Below are 16,559 nucleotides of genomic sequence, written 5' to 3' on the forward strand. Positions count from 1 at the left end.
AGATGAAATAAAGAAATGGACCGAACTAGGAGGGATCCAGACAGATCAAGGTTGGATGACGAAGGGAAAATCTACATGGTTTCTCCCCGACTCTATGGTTCAAGTCATAATAAATACAGCACATAGTCCTGCACATCTAGGAGAGAAAGCGATGTTAGACAGTTTACAGAATCTCTGGTATAACAAACACTTACGAGCAGCAGCAAAACAGAAAGTGCGTACTTGCATGATCTGTTGTCAGTTCAATCCAGGTAAAAGCGTCCCCGTAGAGCAAGGTGGATTTCATCCTCCCGATCACCCTTTTGAAGTCCTCCAGATGGATTATATCCAGATGGACCGTTGTCGAGGATTCAAATATGTCCTCGTAATTGTTTGTGCACTTTCCCGTTGGACCGAAGCATATCCAGTCCCAGATTACACTGCTCCGACCACTGCCAGGCAGCTGGTTTGAGAATTTTTCCCACGATACGGCTTGCCTCGTGTCGTGTACTCAGATAACGGACAGCCATTCTCTTCCGAACTTATGAGACAGGTTTCCCTGCTGCTAGGATATCAGTGGAGATTCCATTGTGTCCGACATCCCGAAGCCGCTGGCCTTGTAGAAAGGCATAACCAGACATTAAAGACCCGTCTTGCTAAAGTTTGTAAAGAGAAAGGGGTCGACTGGATAGTCGCCCTGCCAGTTGCATTGTTCTATATGAGGATGGTCGCCCACTCGCGATCAGGACTATCCCCGTATGAAGTGGTCTTTGGCAGACCACCGAATATGTGGGGGACGCCCTTACCTAAGAAAATTACCGATGTTGATTGTAATATGCTGACAGATTACCTTGCCTCCTTGATGTCTGCACTCCAATCATGTCGTTCACAGGTTGCCGCAGCCTTCCCTGACAACACTGATGTAAAGCCGCATGATGTCCGTCCCGGCGATCTGGTCCTAATTAGGAACTTCGACAGGAAAAGTCCGCTGGAGCCCCGCTGGAAAGAGCCGAAGACCGTCCTTCTTACAACGAGGACCGCTATCAAAGTTGAAGGCAGAAAGGGGTGGATCCATACCAGCCATATAAAAAAGTGTAACGAACTGATGCCAGAAAAAGACTCGTCCACCCCTTCCAAAGACTGTATCAAACCTAGTGACTTTAAAGTTCCGAAACAAGAGAAAACTCCCCAAGAGGAGTACAAATTGAAACTCCGATCTAGCAAGTCAGACAGTTTAATTGTTTAAGTCCTCCCCTAGGTGAATCGGTTAAATAGTTTCTGACATGTATCCCCTAGATCGAGATAGAGAGAGAGAGACAACTCAAGAAACGTACATATTGCAAATCACTCCGCAGTCACTGTATAGTGACATTATTGATTATGTTTTTTCTAAGTCTTCTGATTATTGTTGCTAGTATATTGCTTCCTATATACTACCCTATTTTCAAGCGTGAACAATCTGCTTACAATGTCACTGCTGAACATTCTTTTAGTGAATTACCTCCCCACGAACTTTCTTACAGACTTGCGCTGCGCAACAACACATTCATTAGTATGTTACATCACTCCCATCAGACCAACAACGCTACCAACTGCTGGATATGTGGCCGGCTCCCTCCCTACCAGAAATACAAGGGAGTTCTGCCCCTCTTTCCGTACCCGTTCACTCACAATGGCTCCTGTGGTGCATGGTTTAGAATAATTAATTCCTTAGATCCTGATATTGCTGTTTTTAAAGGGAGCTGGGTTTGGGGAAACTTGAACTTAGTTCTGCTTAATGCCTGTTACCCTGACAAGAAGGGACTCCCCATTAGAATAGGAACTGATCTAGAAAATGAAGTATATGGATTAGGTAATTATACAATTAACCTTATGATTCTTACTGTCGAATCCGAAGCTGCACCAGTTCTCCCTGCTATGTCAGTGTTACCAGTCACTGGTGAATTATGTGTCAGTAAGAAGGGTTCAGTACACTTAGGTCATAGTAAATGTACTACTGTGGTCGAATTCAGTGATCAAGGTAAATCTTCCTTTAGAGCTACCCGTCATTCCTACTTTGTTTGTGGCCATACCGCATACATACGCTTACCTCCAGATTGGGATGGTACCTGTTACATTGCATTCCTTCTGCCACCTGTTTTTCTAGCTCCTCCTGACTATCACAGAAATACAAATCTAGTAAAGAATAGGCTCCGAAGAGATCTCCCGATTGTCGACTACACTGAAACGGCATGGGAGCAGTACACAGATTTCAATAAAGGATTCTTTTTCTTCACAGGCCCTGTCCAAAATAGTAAACTAATACGTAGATTAACTAGAACACTTGAAGCTGTAGTGAATGAAACTGCCTCCGCCCTAGGTAACTTAACAGAGGAGCAGTCCGCCATGCGGGTTGTTGTTCTTCAGAATCATCTTGTTATTGACGTCATCTTGGCAGATAGAGGCGGAGCTTGTAAGGTCATCGGGTCAAGTTGCTGTGTTTTCATCCCAGAAAACGCGCCAACGGTATACCAAGCTATTACACGTCTTCATAAAATTGCAAGTCAGATACATCAGAATCCAGGCACCTGGACTTGGTCCGGTTGGTTCTGGACAACGTTAACCGCTTGGGGATGGAAGATCCTATCCTTCCTAGGCATTGCCCTTGTCATAGTATTCAGTTGCTGCCTGTGCCTACAGTGTGGGCCAGCGATTTGTGGACTGTGTGCCACATCGTGCATTGAACATTCCCGTTTTTTCTCAAAACGTGAAAGAAAGAAAGATGAGCAAATGATGTTACAAGAACAGACTGATCGATTCATGAGGATCGATATATCATGAAGGGTCCGTAGGGAACAAGGAGGGAATGAGGAAATATAAATTTTATGGTCAAGTAATGTTCCCTAGCGTGTACCCCACCGACTCCATGTACCAGCTTAAAGTGCATGTAACTTCCCTCCTGTGCCAGCTATAAAGACGCAAATACATTTGCGTCCAACGTTAACATGTCCTCTTTCAGACCCACCCTGAATGGGTTGAATGCTCCGTTCCTAAGTATGCTATGCCAACGTCTTTTTGTGGTGTACTTTACACGTTTTTCAGCTCTGGCAAAGTAGGCCCTGAATTCTGCCATCGAGCCTTTTTTCCTGCTTTCTGACTCCGAAAGCTTCAGCCCAGGCTGTCTCTGTACCCGTGACCTCTGCCTTACTCCCTGTGCGGCTCATGGCGCTTAGCTCAGCCTGCTGCCTGCCAAGACTGTATTCAACCTTCGAATTATCTGTTCCGCTCCTCGAAAATGCATTCCTGCCTACTAGTTTAAGTAAACATTCCCCCAGCTGCAGAGCAAAGGGCCCGGCCTCACTGTCTCCGTGCAAGTAATTCATAGCCTCTGTTACCATGGTAGGCCCATGCCCCTCGCATTCTCATGTAGACACTTAGGCGCTTATACACGCACTCACAGTCAGTATAGAATAGCTTCTGCCCCAGAGACCTTTCTCTCTAGATAATATGGTTCCCAAACATCAGATATCAGATATGATAGAGGTACGAGTTGATCTGACATGCCAGACTTCTGTCTCTTTCCGCTAGTGTAAATGTCAAGTCCCCTGCACCCTCCAGTTTCACGTCAATCACACGTCATGCAGCTGCGCGCGCATCCAAGCCTCAGATTTCTGCTGACATTACAAGATTCTGCTTTGTTGCCACCCACTCGTGACACCTATCTGTGACGTTTCTAGCACACACCTCTATGTTCACGCCTAGTTCACGCCTTCTAATTACGTATCACTACCACGTGGATGCTGTTATCTTGTTTCTCTCAGCTGTTACGCCTACTGTATTGGTTTCTATAATGCAACTTAAGTATATAAGCTATGTATTGTCAATAAAATATTGCTCTATCCCTTCCTGAACCCCTGTGGTTGCAGGAACATGATATCCAGGTCTTGACCATTCCTTTTTAAGGAATAAAACCCCTAAGAACTCTAACACCACGGACTCTGCCTCTTTCTTTCCGATTGAGTTATTATTGATTAAGTACTTACCTGCATAGAAATTAAGACGGTAAATCAAATATTTACCACAGTTCTTTAGCCCACTCTGCCACCCCAGTTCAGACATGGCCATATGAAAATCAGTCTGACCCTGTTCCTCATGGGAACAGTCCAACCCGAACTGCCAAGCCATGCCTTCCCTGGACCGGAAACAAGCTACCGAGGACCGGTTTCTGGCATTTCAACCTTCTTCAGCCCGGCTTGCTTGAATCCAGTGGTAAATTGAGCAAGGGACTTACGTCTGAGCATACCCTGCCAACTTGGCAAACAAAGAAAAACCGAAGGAAATGATGGACGGAGCGTTGACAATACAAGCACTCACCCCCAGTCAACTGATCTGGGTTTAATCCATCACCATTCTTTAGCCAACTCTGCCACCCGAGTTCAGACATGGCCATATGCAAATCAGTCTGACCCTGTGCCTCATGGGAACAGTCCAGCCCGAACTGCCAAGCCATGCCTTCCCTGGACTGGAAACAAGCTACCGAGGACCGGTTTCTGGCATTTCAGCCTTCTTCAGCCCGTCTTGCTTGAATCCAGTGGCAAAGTGAGCAAGGGACTCACGTCTGAGCATACCCTGCCAACTTATGGCGAACAAAGAAAAACAAGAGGAAATGATGGACGGAGCGTTGACAATACAAGCACTCACCCCAGTCAACTGATCTGGGTTTAATCCATCACCGTTCTTTAGCCCACTCTGCCACCCCAGTTCAGACATGGCCATATGAAAATCAGTCTGACCCTGTGCCTCATGGGAACAGTCCAGCCCGAACTGCCAAGCCATGCATTCCCTGGACCGGAAACAAGCTACCGAGGACCGGTTTCTGGCATTTCAGCCTTCTTCAGCCCGGCTTGCTTGAATCCAGTGGCAAAGTGATCAAGAGACTCACGTCTGAGTATACCCTGCCAACTTATGGCGAACAAGAAAAAACCAAAGGAAATGATGGACGGAGCATTGACAATACAAGCACTCACCCCCAGTCAACTGATCTGGGTATAATCCCTCACCGTTCTTTAGCCCACTCTGCCATCCCAGTTCAGACATGGCCATATGCAAATCAGTCTGACCCTGTGCCTCATGGGAACAGTCCAGCCCGAACTGCCAAGCCATGCCTTCCCTGGAGGGGAAACAAGCTACCAAGGACCGGTTTCTGGCATTTCAGCCTTCTTCAGCCCGGCTTGCTTGAATCCAGTGGCAAAGTGAGCAAGGGACTCACGTCTGAGCATACCCTGCCAACTTATGGCGAACAAGAAAAAACCAAAGGAAATGATGGACGGAGCATTGACAATACAAGCACTCACCCCTAGTCAACTGATCTGGGTATAATCCATCACCGTTCTTTAGCCCACTCTGCCACCCCAGTTCAGACATGGCCATATGCAAATCAGTCTGACCCTGTTCCTCATGGGAACAGTCCAACCCGAACTGCCAAGCCATGCCTTCCCTGGACCGGAAACAAGCTACCGAGGACCGGTTTCTGGCATTTCAATCTTCTTCAGCCCGGCTTGCTTGAATCCAGTGGCAAATTGAGCAAGGGACTCACGTCTGAGCATACCCTGCCAACTTGGCAAACAAAGAAAAACCGAAGGAAATGATGGACGGAGCGTTGACAATACAATCACTCACCCCCAGTCAACTGATCTGGGTTTAATCCATCACCATTCTTTAGCCAACTCTGCCACCCCAGTTCAGACATGGCCATATGCAAATCAGTCTGACCCTGTGCCTCATGGGAACAGTCCAGCCCGAACTGCCAAGCCATGCCTTCCCTGGACCGGAAACAAGCTACCGAGGACCGGTTTCTGGCATTTCAGCCTTCTTCAGCCCGTCTTGCTTGAATCCAGTGCGCAAAGTGAGCAAGGTACTCACGTCTGCGCATACCCTGCCAACTTATGGCGAACAAAGAAAAACAAGAGGAAATGATGGACGGAGCGTTGACAATACAAGCACTCACCCCAGTCAACTGATCTGGGTTTAATCCATCACCGTTCTTTAGCCCACTCTGCCACCCCAGTTCAGACATGGCCATATGAAAATCAGTCTGACCCTGTGCCTCATGGGAACAGTCCAGCCCGAACTGCCAAGCCATGCCTTCCCTGGACCGGAAACAATCTACCGAGGACCGGTTTCTGGCATTTCAGCCTTCTTCAGCCCGGCTTGCTTGAATCCAGTGGCAAAGTGAGCAAGAGACTCACGTCTGAGCATACCCTGCCAACTTATGGCGAACAAAGAAAAACCAAAGGAAATGATGGACGAAGCGTTGACAATACAAGCACTCACCCTCAGTCTTAATGACACACTGGAAGGGGCTTGTTTAAAAAGCATTTCTTTTGTGCACCATAGTAAAGACGGGACAATCGCTCTCTTTTTAGTGTGAGCGCCATTTTGAAGTTTTATATGAACATATATTTCATATAGAATCCATTCATTCATGATAACATTCATAAACCACATGAATATTGTCATATGTATATATAGTGCAATTGATAATTAAATAATCCATTTACATATCTAATAGGTCAACATATCTTGACAGTTCATTTAGCCGTGTATCGAGGGCCAATGAAGGTCCATATTCAGTGGGGCAGAATGAGCTAGGAGCATTTAAACACATCTCCTGAGGCGGAAGCCGGGAGGAACGCTCGTCTTTTTAACAAATTGAAACCAAATTGATTGTTTTGCCTGTGTGTTGCACATTCTCCTGGGCACTCCCCTTCCTTAATACTTGCTCAAGTTCTCCCCGCGCAGCCGATCTAAACGCTGCCGTGGGTCAGAGAACTAATTCGCCGCCATTACCCGGGAAGCCTGGCCATGCCCACTGCCCCGAGGCCACGCCCCTTCCCTTAAAACAATGTGCCTCGGCTGGACGCGCAGCAGACACGCACTGTGGGCGCGTCGTCAGTGCGCCGAAGGCGCGCCAAAGGTAAGCCCGCCTGCGCCCGTCGGCGCCTGGACAGGCCATGGGCCCAGGCCCCCTGCCCCTTTCAACTCGACACCCTTCAGCTACTCTGCAGGCACACTTCAGCAACTCAGGATTAGTACCCCTGACCTCTGCCTCCATACAATGTCACCCGAGGAGCGTCATAACAAATGCAATCACTGCTCATACAGACTCACCCCTCACGCCTCCCCCAAAACCAGCACAATCAAAATGGCCCTGCTCAACTGCAGATCCCTCCCCAAACATAGTACCGAGATCAACCTTCTCATACTGGACAACGATATCGAAGTGCTGTTCCTTACGGAAACCTGGATCAACTCAGCATCAGACCCAGACATAGTCCTCGCTTTACCCCCGGGTTACCTAATCAAACACCTAGACAGACCTCTAGGGCCAGGAGGTGGCATAGCAATTATCACCAAAGCCCACCTCTCCTGCCAGTTCAAGGACAGCCCAATCCTCGACTGTGAAAACATCCACTTCTCCATACACCTTTCCCCAGAGAAAACTCTGTCGGGTCTGTTGGTCTTTCGACCCACGGGCCCGCTTGGATATTTCCCTAATTCACTGGTGGATACAGCTACCTCTCTAGCCTGTCTCTCCTCTAACTTCACAGTGTTAGGAGATCTTAACATTCACTTTGATGACCCAGAGAACAAAATAGCTGTAGACCTCAAAGAAGATCTAGCCACACTCAGCCTCTCCTTGAGAAACCTTCACCCCACCCACATTAAGGGCCATCTCTTGGACCCTATCTTCTCTAATATCCCGGAACTCACCACATCAATACCCCTCTCCATCCCCTGGACAGATCACCACCTGATCTTTTTTAAACACCTGATTACCTCCGAACCCACTCACAGCCTTCCACCCCAGGCACCCTCTCACCCGTGGCACAAACTAGACACGGATGCATGGACCAGCCAGCTGACAGCCTCTACTCCCACCTTGGATCCGGACCCCTCGCTAGCAGACACCCAAATTCGAACCTGGATAGAAACATCCCTAGACTCGGTCCTCCCCTATAAACACCTCCCCAGTAAGAGGGGCTCATTCAAGTCACCATGGTTTACTCCTGAACTGCGCGAACTGTGGAAAAAATGCAAAAAACTAGAACGTCTCTGGAGGAAAGATTGGGCATCAAACAGCAAAGAAACGTATAAATTATCCATGAAACAGTATAAAATCCTTATTAAAAATATACAAGCTGCCTATTTCGAAGGGAAAATTCTAGCTGCAGCCAACTCTTCCAAGGAGACCTACCGTATAGTACGATCACTTATGAAAGTCCCCGAACCTCAGCCTGTTGCTGACCCTACCGGTGCCAGATGCACCCAACTTGGCGAGTTCTTTTCCTCTAAAATTCTCAAAATCCTAAAGACCTTCCCCCAGCTCCACCCCCTGACAGATCCGGCAGCCTGGCCCATCGACCAAGATGCCACCTTCCTGGATGCCTTCCTCCCCATTTCCATTGAGATGTTGGTGGCCACCCTCAATCAAGTGAAGAGCGGGTCCCCGGACGATCCAGCGCCCATGAGCAAACTGAAATTAGTCGCTCCCACAATATCCCCCCTCCTAACCAGGCTGATAAATGCCTCCCTCTCCCGAGGGATAGTTCCCGCCAACTGGAAAAGTGCGATAGTACGTGCACTCCTCAAGAAATCCCACCTAGACCCCACAGATCCCTCAAACTTTAGACCTATCTCCCTCCTTCCAGGCATCAGCAAAGTGGCAGAAAAAATTGTGAACCAACAGCTATCCACCTTTTTCAGACCCACAACCTCCTTCGCCACTCCCAGACAGGGTTCAGTCCAGGACAGGGGACCAACACCGCCCTCCTGGCCGTGACAGAGGAGACTAGATCCATCTTGGACGCAGGAGGATCAGTGGCAGTGATCCTCCTAGACCTGAGAGCCGCCTTTGACACGGTGGACCATACCATCTTCCTCCACCGTCTCTACAAAACCGGAATCACTGGGACTGCCCTGGCGTGGTTAAAATAATTTCTAGAGCATAGGACCTTCCAAGTGGCCGATAGTCACGGTCATTCCGAAGCTCTTCCCCTTCAATGCAGGGTTCCCCAGGGATCGTCCCTGAGCCCCACACTTTTTAACGTTTACATGGCCCCCCTAGATGACATAGCCTCACCATACGGCATAAAGGTGCCGACGACACCCAACTAGTCGTCTCCATCAATCAGTCCGACCAGTCCATGGAGAATCTGGTCTCCTGCCTACAGAGCATATCCAAATGGATGGGCGACTCCCGACTAAAACTCAACGGTGAGAAATCGGAGATTATGCTCCTAGGCGACCCGCACAAACTCCCCAAGTCCCTTGCCTGGCCACCCAGCATGGGCTCCCCCCCCTACACCAAAAGATGAAATCAAGAGCTTAGGCTTCTGGCTCGACCGGGATCTTAGCTTTAGATCCCAAGCGAGAAAGAAAGCCGGCACATGCTTTGGGCTCATGCGAACTGCCCGGAAGATCCTCCCTCTTATCCCCCCCCAGTCTAGAAAAATTCTTATCCAGGGCCTTACTATCGCTAGATTGAACTACTGAAACGCCCTGTACCTGGGCGCCCCAGTAGCTGTCATCCAAAAACGTCAGCATGCTCAGAATGACGCAGCAAGACTTCTGACAGGGACGAAACCCAGATGCTCGGCTAAACCCTCCCTTAAAGCTCTTCACTGGCTCCCCATTCAGGAGCGCATCGCCTTTAAAACCCTGTGCATCTCTCATAAAATCCTACAGGGTAAAGGCCCTCTCATACTAAAACCACTCATCAAACCCCACAAATCCACTAGACAGCTTAGGTCAGACTCCCTTTTCCTTGCTAGCATCCCCAGAATTAGAAGAGCACGCACGGGTGGGCGCCGCTTCGCATACAACGCCCCAAAGCTCTGGAATAGCCTCCCCCTAAGCATCCGTAAAGAAACCAACCTGCTGCCATTCCACAGGCTACTGAAGACCTGGCTCTTCCCCCAATAATTCCCCCCCAGGTGTACTTCATGCTGATACTATAGCGCTGGGACGCCCTTGGGTAGCTATGCACTCTACAAATCCAAAATCAAATCAAATCAAAATCATAAGCTCGGTCTTTGCTCCATTAAGCTTTAAAAAAGAATTGTCCATCCACCTGGATACCTTCTCAAGACATGAAGCCAGACCAGGCCCGCCTTATCAAGCTGATGGAGAGAGACCACTAGCTGTTTGTCATCAGCATACGTGATCATCTGTATTCCATCTGAACATACGATTCCAGCCAGGGAGCTCAAATAAACATTAAACATTGTTGGACTAAGAGATGATCCCTGGGGGACTCCACATGTCAGGGGTATTTGCTTCGAGAAAAATTCCTCTTCAAAGACTGTGAAGACTCAATTTTCCAGAAAGGACTGTAACCATTTCAATGCTGTTCCAGTTATTCCTACTTCCATAAGTATTTGAATCATTAGTTGGTGGTTCACTGTGTCAAAGGCTGCGCTAAGGTCCAAAAGAATAAGGGTGGCACAGACTCCGGCATCGGGGACTTTTCTCAACCCTTCTATCACGGCTAGTAGAACGGTCTCTGTACCCTGTTGAGATCTGAATCCTGTCTGCGAAGAGTGGAGAGGGCGGAATTCACATGTTTTTCTGCTAGTTTACTAATTTAAGGTAGCAGAGAGATAGGTCGGTAATTTACCCAATCATCAGGGTCGAGGTTTGTTTTTTCAAAAGAGGTTTTACCCTAGCTTTTTTCCATTAGGGAGGTCCAATTTTTGTTTGAAGTGAGGTGTTTATCACTTTGAGTATTACTGGTGATACAATCTCTGTCATTTGGTTCAAGATGATCGAGGGGCTGGGTCAGATGGAGAGCCGGATTTTAGTTGTCTCAAGAGACTTTGTAGAGATGTAAGGTCCAGGTGCGGGAATTCCTCCATCGGTGCTTGAGTTGTTGGGGTTATCTATACTACTATTATAAAGCAAGAACTGGGAACCTTTGAGGCGGGTAATCTCCAGAACTACAACACCAATCACAACACCCAATACAGCGTTGGAAAGGGGAGGTCCACGAGATGGACATAGGCTATAGCACCACACCATATACATTAAGGGGGGGGGGGAACGTTAGGGGAAAGGTAGTCTGTAGTGAAGGAGGTCTACTCAGGAAGGTAGTAATTCAGGATAATTTATTCATAAAGGTAACAGGTTGTAAAGTACAGGACATCATGTTGATAAGTGGTAGATCAGAGCCCCACCAGGAGCTGCCTGTCAGCTGCTCAGCCCATGATCAACTGTCACTCTGCCAGCCTCAGTCCCAACATTCCGAAGCCTCATCAGACTACAACATTCTAATGAGTCAGGGCACAGACACTGGCAGAGCAGGGCTGGTAAAACACCTTACAGTATAATATGCAGGATACTACATATCCCCTTTCGTTCTAACAGAAGCATTAAACCACTACGTGAATAACAACTAGCGGGGAAGAACCAAGGAAGAGATAATAAGGAAGAATAGCAGAGGAACAGAAACAACGACAAGGAAAGACGTAAACAAAGCAGCGTGAAGAGACAGGTGGAAGAATATGAGGAGGAAGCAAAGAGTAATGCGGAAACCGATAGAGACAACACAGACTCACGGACATAGAAAAGATGAAGAAACAAGTAATCAGAAAATGAAAACAACAAGGAGCAGAAGAACTCACACGCACCAATGACTAACCCCCGAACGCACCCACTGGCCAGGCAGGCAGGAGGGGAAGAAAGAACAATGCACCACGGAGAATGGACACCAGCCTCTACATAGACACAGGAAAAAGGAGTAACAGATTCCCACCAGAACGGGGAGGAAAAGAATCAAAGAATGAACAAAAGAAGGCTGGAGATAAAAGACGACAACAAGAAGAGTAGATCCAGGAACCAGGGATGACAAAGAGAATGACATCACGAGGAAAGCTGGACGAATAGGGAAACAGAGAAGGGGCAAAGTAGATACATACAGTATGACTACAACTTCCCTCTGTTTCCAATAAACAGATAAAACGATGTAAATGTTGCATTGCATTATTCAAAACAGCAAAAATAATGACTAAATGTAAATAGACAATATCAGTCAGGGGGCAACACCCATGACCGTCCTCTACTCCTGTGTAGGAGTGTGAGGAGCACTATAAATGGGACTGAAACCCATGTGACGCCCTATGTAGGGTGACCACGTAAATGTAAATGGGAATGTAACCCATAACATACCCTGTGTGAGGGTGAAAATATTAAATGGGACTGTGACCCATCATACGCCCAGTGAGAGGGAAAATATGTAAATGGGACTGTTACCCATAATAAGCCCTGTGTAAGGGTAAAAATGTAAATGGGACTGTTACCCATAATACGGTTCTCAGTGTGAGGATACTCGTGTAAATGTAGAAGGGGAAAGACCCTAACTACAGTGCCTGTGTAAGGCTAAAATTTGTATGTTACCTATGTAGGCAAATGTATATGGGCAAATGGGGCTATAACCCATTCCCATCCCTTTATAGGGTAAAATTGTAACCTATGTAGGCAAATGTATATGGGCAAATGGGGCTATAACACATTCCCATCCCTTTGTAGGGTAAAAATTGTAACCTATGTAGGCAAATGTATATGGGCAAATGGGGCTATAACCCATTGTATGTTACCTATGTAGGCAAATGTATATGGGCAAATGGGGCTATAACCCATTCCCATCCCTTTATAGGGTAAAATTGTAACCTATGTAGGCAAATGTATATGGGCAAATGGGGCTATAACACATTCCCATCCCTTTGTAGGGTAAAAATTGTAACCTATGTAGGCAAATGTATATGGGCAAATGGGGCTATAACCCATTCCCATCCCTATCCCATCCTCGTCGCCAAAATATGTAGTGAAGGAGGTCCACTCAGGAAGGTAGTAATTCAGGATAATTTATTCACAAAGGTAACAGGTTGTAAAGTACAGGACATCATGTTGATAAGTGGTAGATCAGAGCCCCACCAGGAGCTGCCTGTCAGCTGCTCAGCCCATGATCAACTGTCACTCTGCCAGCCTCAGTCCCAACATTCCGAAGCCTCATCAGACTACAACATTCTAATGAGTCAGGGCACAGACACAGGCAGAGCAGGGCTGGTAAAACACCTTACAGTATAATATGCAGGATACTACATAGTCCTTAGGCGTATGCATACAGTGATAGAACGCGGCGTACGGCGTCATGGGCGCATAACGCGGTGTATATGCGATGGCGTGTGGGCGTGGTGCGGGGAGGAGCACGGAACCGACACCCGGTTCAGTGAAATGTGCGAGAGCTGCGGCGAAAGTGGAGCCGTAGGAAAAGTAACGCGGCGTTCGGGCGTCCGGCCAGGAGCGCGAAACCGACACCGGGTTAAGGGACTTCCTGGTAGCTGTAAGCTGGCCTCCGGCCAAGAGCGCGGGGAGAAGCAAGGAAACGACACCCAGTGAGGTAAGGGAGTTCCTGGTAGCTGTAAGCTGCCATCCGGCCAAGAGCGCGGGGAGGAGCGCAGAAACGGCACCCGGTTCACTGCTATCTCCGCAATGCTAAAGAGAGCGGCGGCGACAGTGGGGCCGTGGGGATGAGCCGGCCCCCGAGGATGACGCCTGGTAAGGGACTTCCTGGTAGCTATATTGCCCTCGGACAACGTCGGGATGGGCTGCTAGTAATATCTATAAATCGGTGTTATGTGGGTCTATGGTCTGTGGGAATGACATTGGTAGAGAAGAATTCTGCTATCTCATTGCACCTGTGTTGGGGATTATCAGAGATGATGGAGGGACTAGGGGGAGTGAAAAGGGATTTTGCAATTTAATAGATTTCGCGAGAGGAGTTTGCAGCCGCGTAACTTCTTTTTAATAATAAATTGCTTGGGCCGCTTTTATTTCAGTTTTGTAGAGTTTTAACACAACTTTATAGTTAATTTTACTGTTGGCAGAGAAATCCTTCCTCCACTTTTTTTCCTGTCTTTTGCAAGTTTGCTTTAATGCTCAGAGAGTAGGTGTATACCAGGCATTACTTTTTGCTCCAGCTTTTTTGGGTCACTTTCCTTGGGAGGACCATGTTAAGTGAGGATTCTAGCCAGTTGTTGTAGTTGTCATTTGCAACACAGGGGTTTCAATGGGGGGTTGGAACCGTGTTCTTTGAAAGGGTCCCCCAGGACTCCAGAGGGAGTTTGGACCAGATACGAGCAAATTGCCTGGACTTTATGATTGGTAACATGGATTCCTGCTGGGACCAGGTAAATGAAAACAGGCCAATACAGAGAGATTAGCTAAGAAAACGTACACATAACACACATCACATTGACAACTTCTAGAGAACACAGTCCAAGACAACATTACAGCTGAACAAAGCTACACCTACAATACAAACATCTTTCACCAGATATTTCCCGATCCATATATTACTAGTATGTAGCATTACCATCCTCCTCACAACATCACTTCAAGAGTTGCAAGAAAAGTGAAAGTCATCACTTCTCACACCATACTCACATCCAGGAGAAGCAGTTTTGGATGAGATTTTGAGGCAAATCAGCTCCTTCTTGTTCACCACTATCATCTTCATTTGGCATTACAGGGTCCCCACCCAGTGGATCCTCCTGGTCTGCATCCTCTGAGATGTAAGGTATGTTCTGTTACAGCAGGTGACTGTGATCTTACACACCTTGACAGGTGCGTTGAGGAGGGCTCCCACAGTCCTGTCCAGACATCTGATTCTGGCTTTCAGGAATCTAAAAGCCCACTCCGCTGCATGCTATGTTCTTCCTCTGGCTTCATTGAAGCGGACTTTCCTTGGTGGTGTAGGATTCCTCAGCAGTGGAAGCAATCATATCCAGTTAGGATATGCTGAGCCTCCAAGATGGAAGATACACAAAAGGGCAACATTTAGTTACACATTTTCAGATTGTTCTACCTGACATTTCCCACCAACGTTAGGACAGATCACATTTACCTACAAGCCAGGCTCTCCCAGGATGTAGTTGTGACATCAGCTGAGATATGGTACTGTTCCGCATTATGAGGGAATCATGTGCAGATTCTGGGAGCCAGGCACAGACATTTGAGACGTACAAATCCAGTAAGCAGGCAACTTGCACATTGGTAGAATGGAAGTGCTTCTTGTTCTGGTACACTTGTTTCCTGTGGTGTGGGGGCACAATGACAATATGGGTGTCATCAATAGACCTAATCACATGTGGGATGTGACCAAAGCCATGGATATCCACCTGCACAGTAGCCAAATCCTCATATCTGAGGAATTTGATGTAGCTTGTCATGTGTCTCAAAAGTGCTGCTGGCACCTCTGTGAGTACCCGACTGAGCATAGGTTGTGACATTCCACCAGAAAAGGCAACAGTTAATTGAAATTAGCATGTGGCTAAAAAATGCAAAACAAACATGATTTTAACTGATGTAGGGTATGAGGGCAGGCTCTAAATGATTGTACACAACCTAAAGGAGGGAGAGATTACACCCTTACTACTACCTCCCTAAACAATAACTTGAACACTCAAAGGAGTAGGAAAGTATACATAAAAGTAGTGGCACAGATTTAGTCTGAAAAAACTGCCGTCACTCACACGATTGTTACATGCTTCATCATAGGGCGTGTCACTAACACCCCTGCGAAGACCAACGCCTGGGATGGAGCAAAAGGAAGGGGAAGACAATACAAACAATGACATTTTTGGATCACCAAAAAAATGTGCAGACAGTGAAAATTAAAACTACCCTGGATGTGTAACCACTCAAAAAGTCACCCTGGCAGAAAGGAGGAGTTAATTTTCTCCTTTCACTGCCCTCCTTCACATTTTTAAACCTAGCCGCATGGCCCCGGAATACATTTTTGAGTGGGTACACACTTCTTTCCTCCTAAGCTGACACTTGGCTGAGAGATGTGAGAAATAATCTCATGTTCTAAATCTGGGTGACAATTACACCACACATGGAGCTGGTCTTGCTTGTTGAAGAAGTGATGTACCCTCACTTATTGTCTTTTTTGTGATGGTAGCACAATTGCATGAGACATGACATAGAGGTCACAGTATATGTAGTTCCCATTGCTAAGTACTGGTCATGCAGTGAAATGGGACTGCAAACATCACTGGTGTTGTCAGCATTAGTGCCTATATGTTGGCCAGTGTGCATTTGCTAGTTTATGGTTTATCTGCAATAGTGTTTCAATACAATCCTTCACCGACTGCTGAAATGCATGTGGAAGTAAGATCTAGAACTGTGAGGATCCTATGTGAGTGTCTACACTGATTCTTACAAGGCAATTTGAGTATGCAATACCAAAGAGTGTTCTGATGTGCCTGCCCATTGGGATTCTAGTAATCCTACATCTTTATGTCATAGATATTCAAGGACACGCAAAATTGTCTAAGGTGTATTAGCGGTGGATATACAATCTATGACTGGTATCATCAACTGTATCTAGCAGACTTGCGAATGTTCATATGGCTATACGGAGTTCTCTGCTGTAGGAAATCTATCCTCCAAATATTTCGACCTCAATTTTTTCAGGGGATTTTATCTGTAAAATGTGATACATAGCTAAACCACATGTGTACAGCTCTCATTTGACTTTC

This window comes from Lissotriton vulgaris, chromosome 12, assembly GCF_964263255.1.
Source record: "Lissotriton vulgaris chromosome 12, aLisVul1.2, whole genome shotgun sequence".
Taxonomy (NCBI): Eukaryota; Metazoa; Chordata; class Amphibia; order Caudata; family Salamandridae; genus Lissotriton; species Lissotriton vulgaris.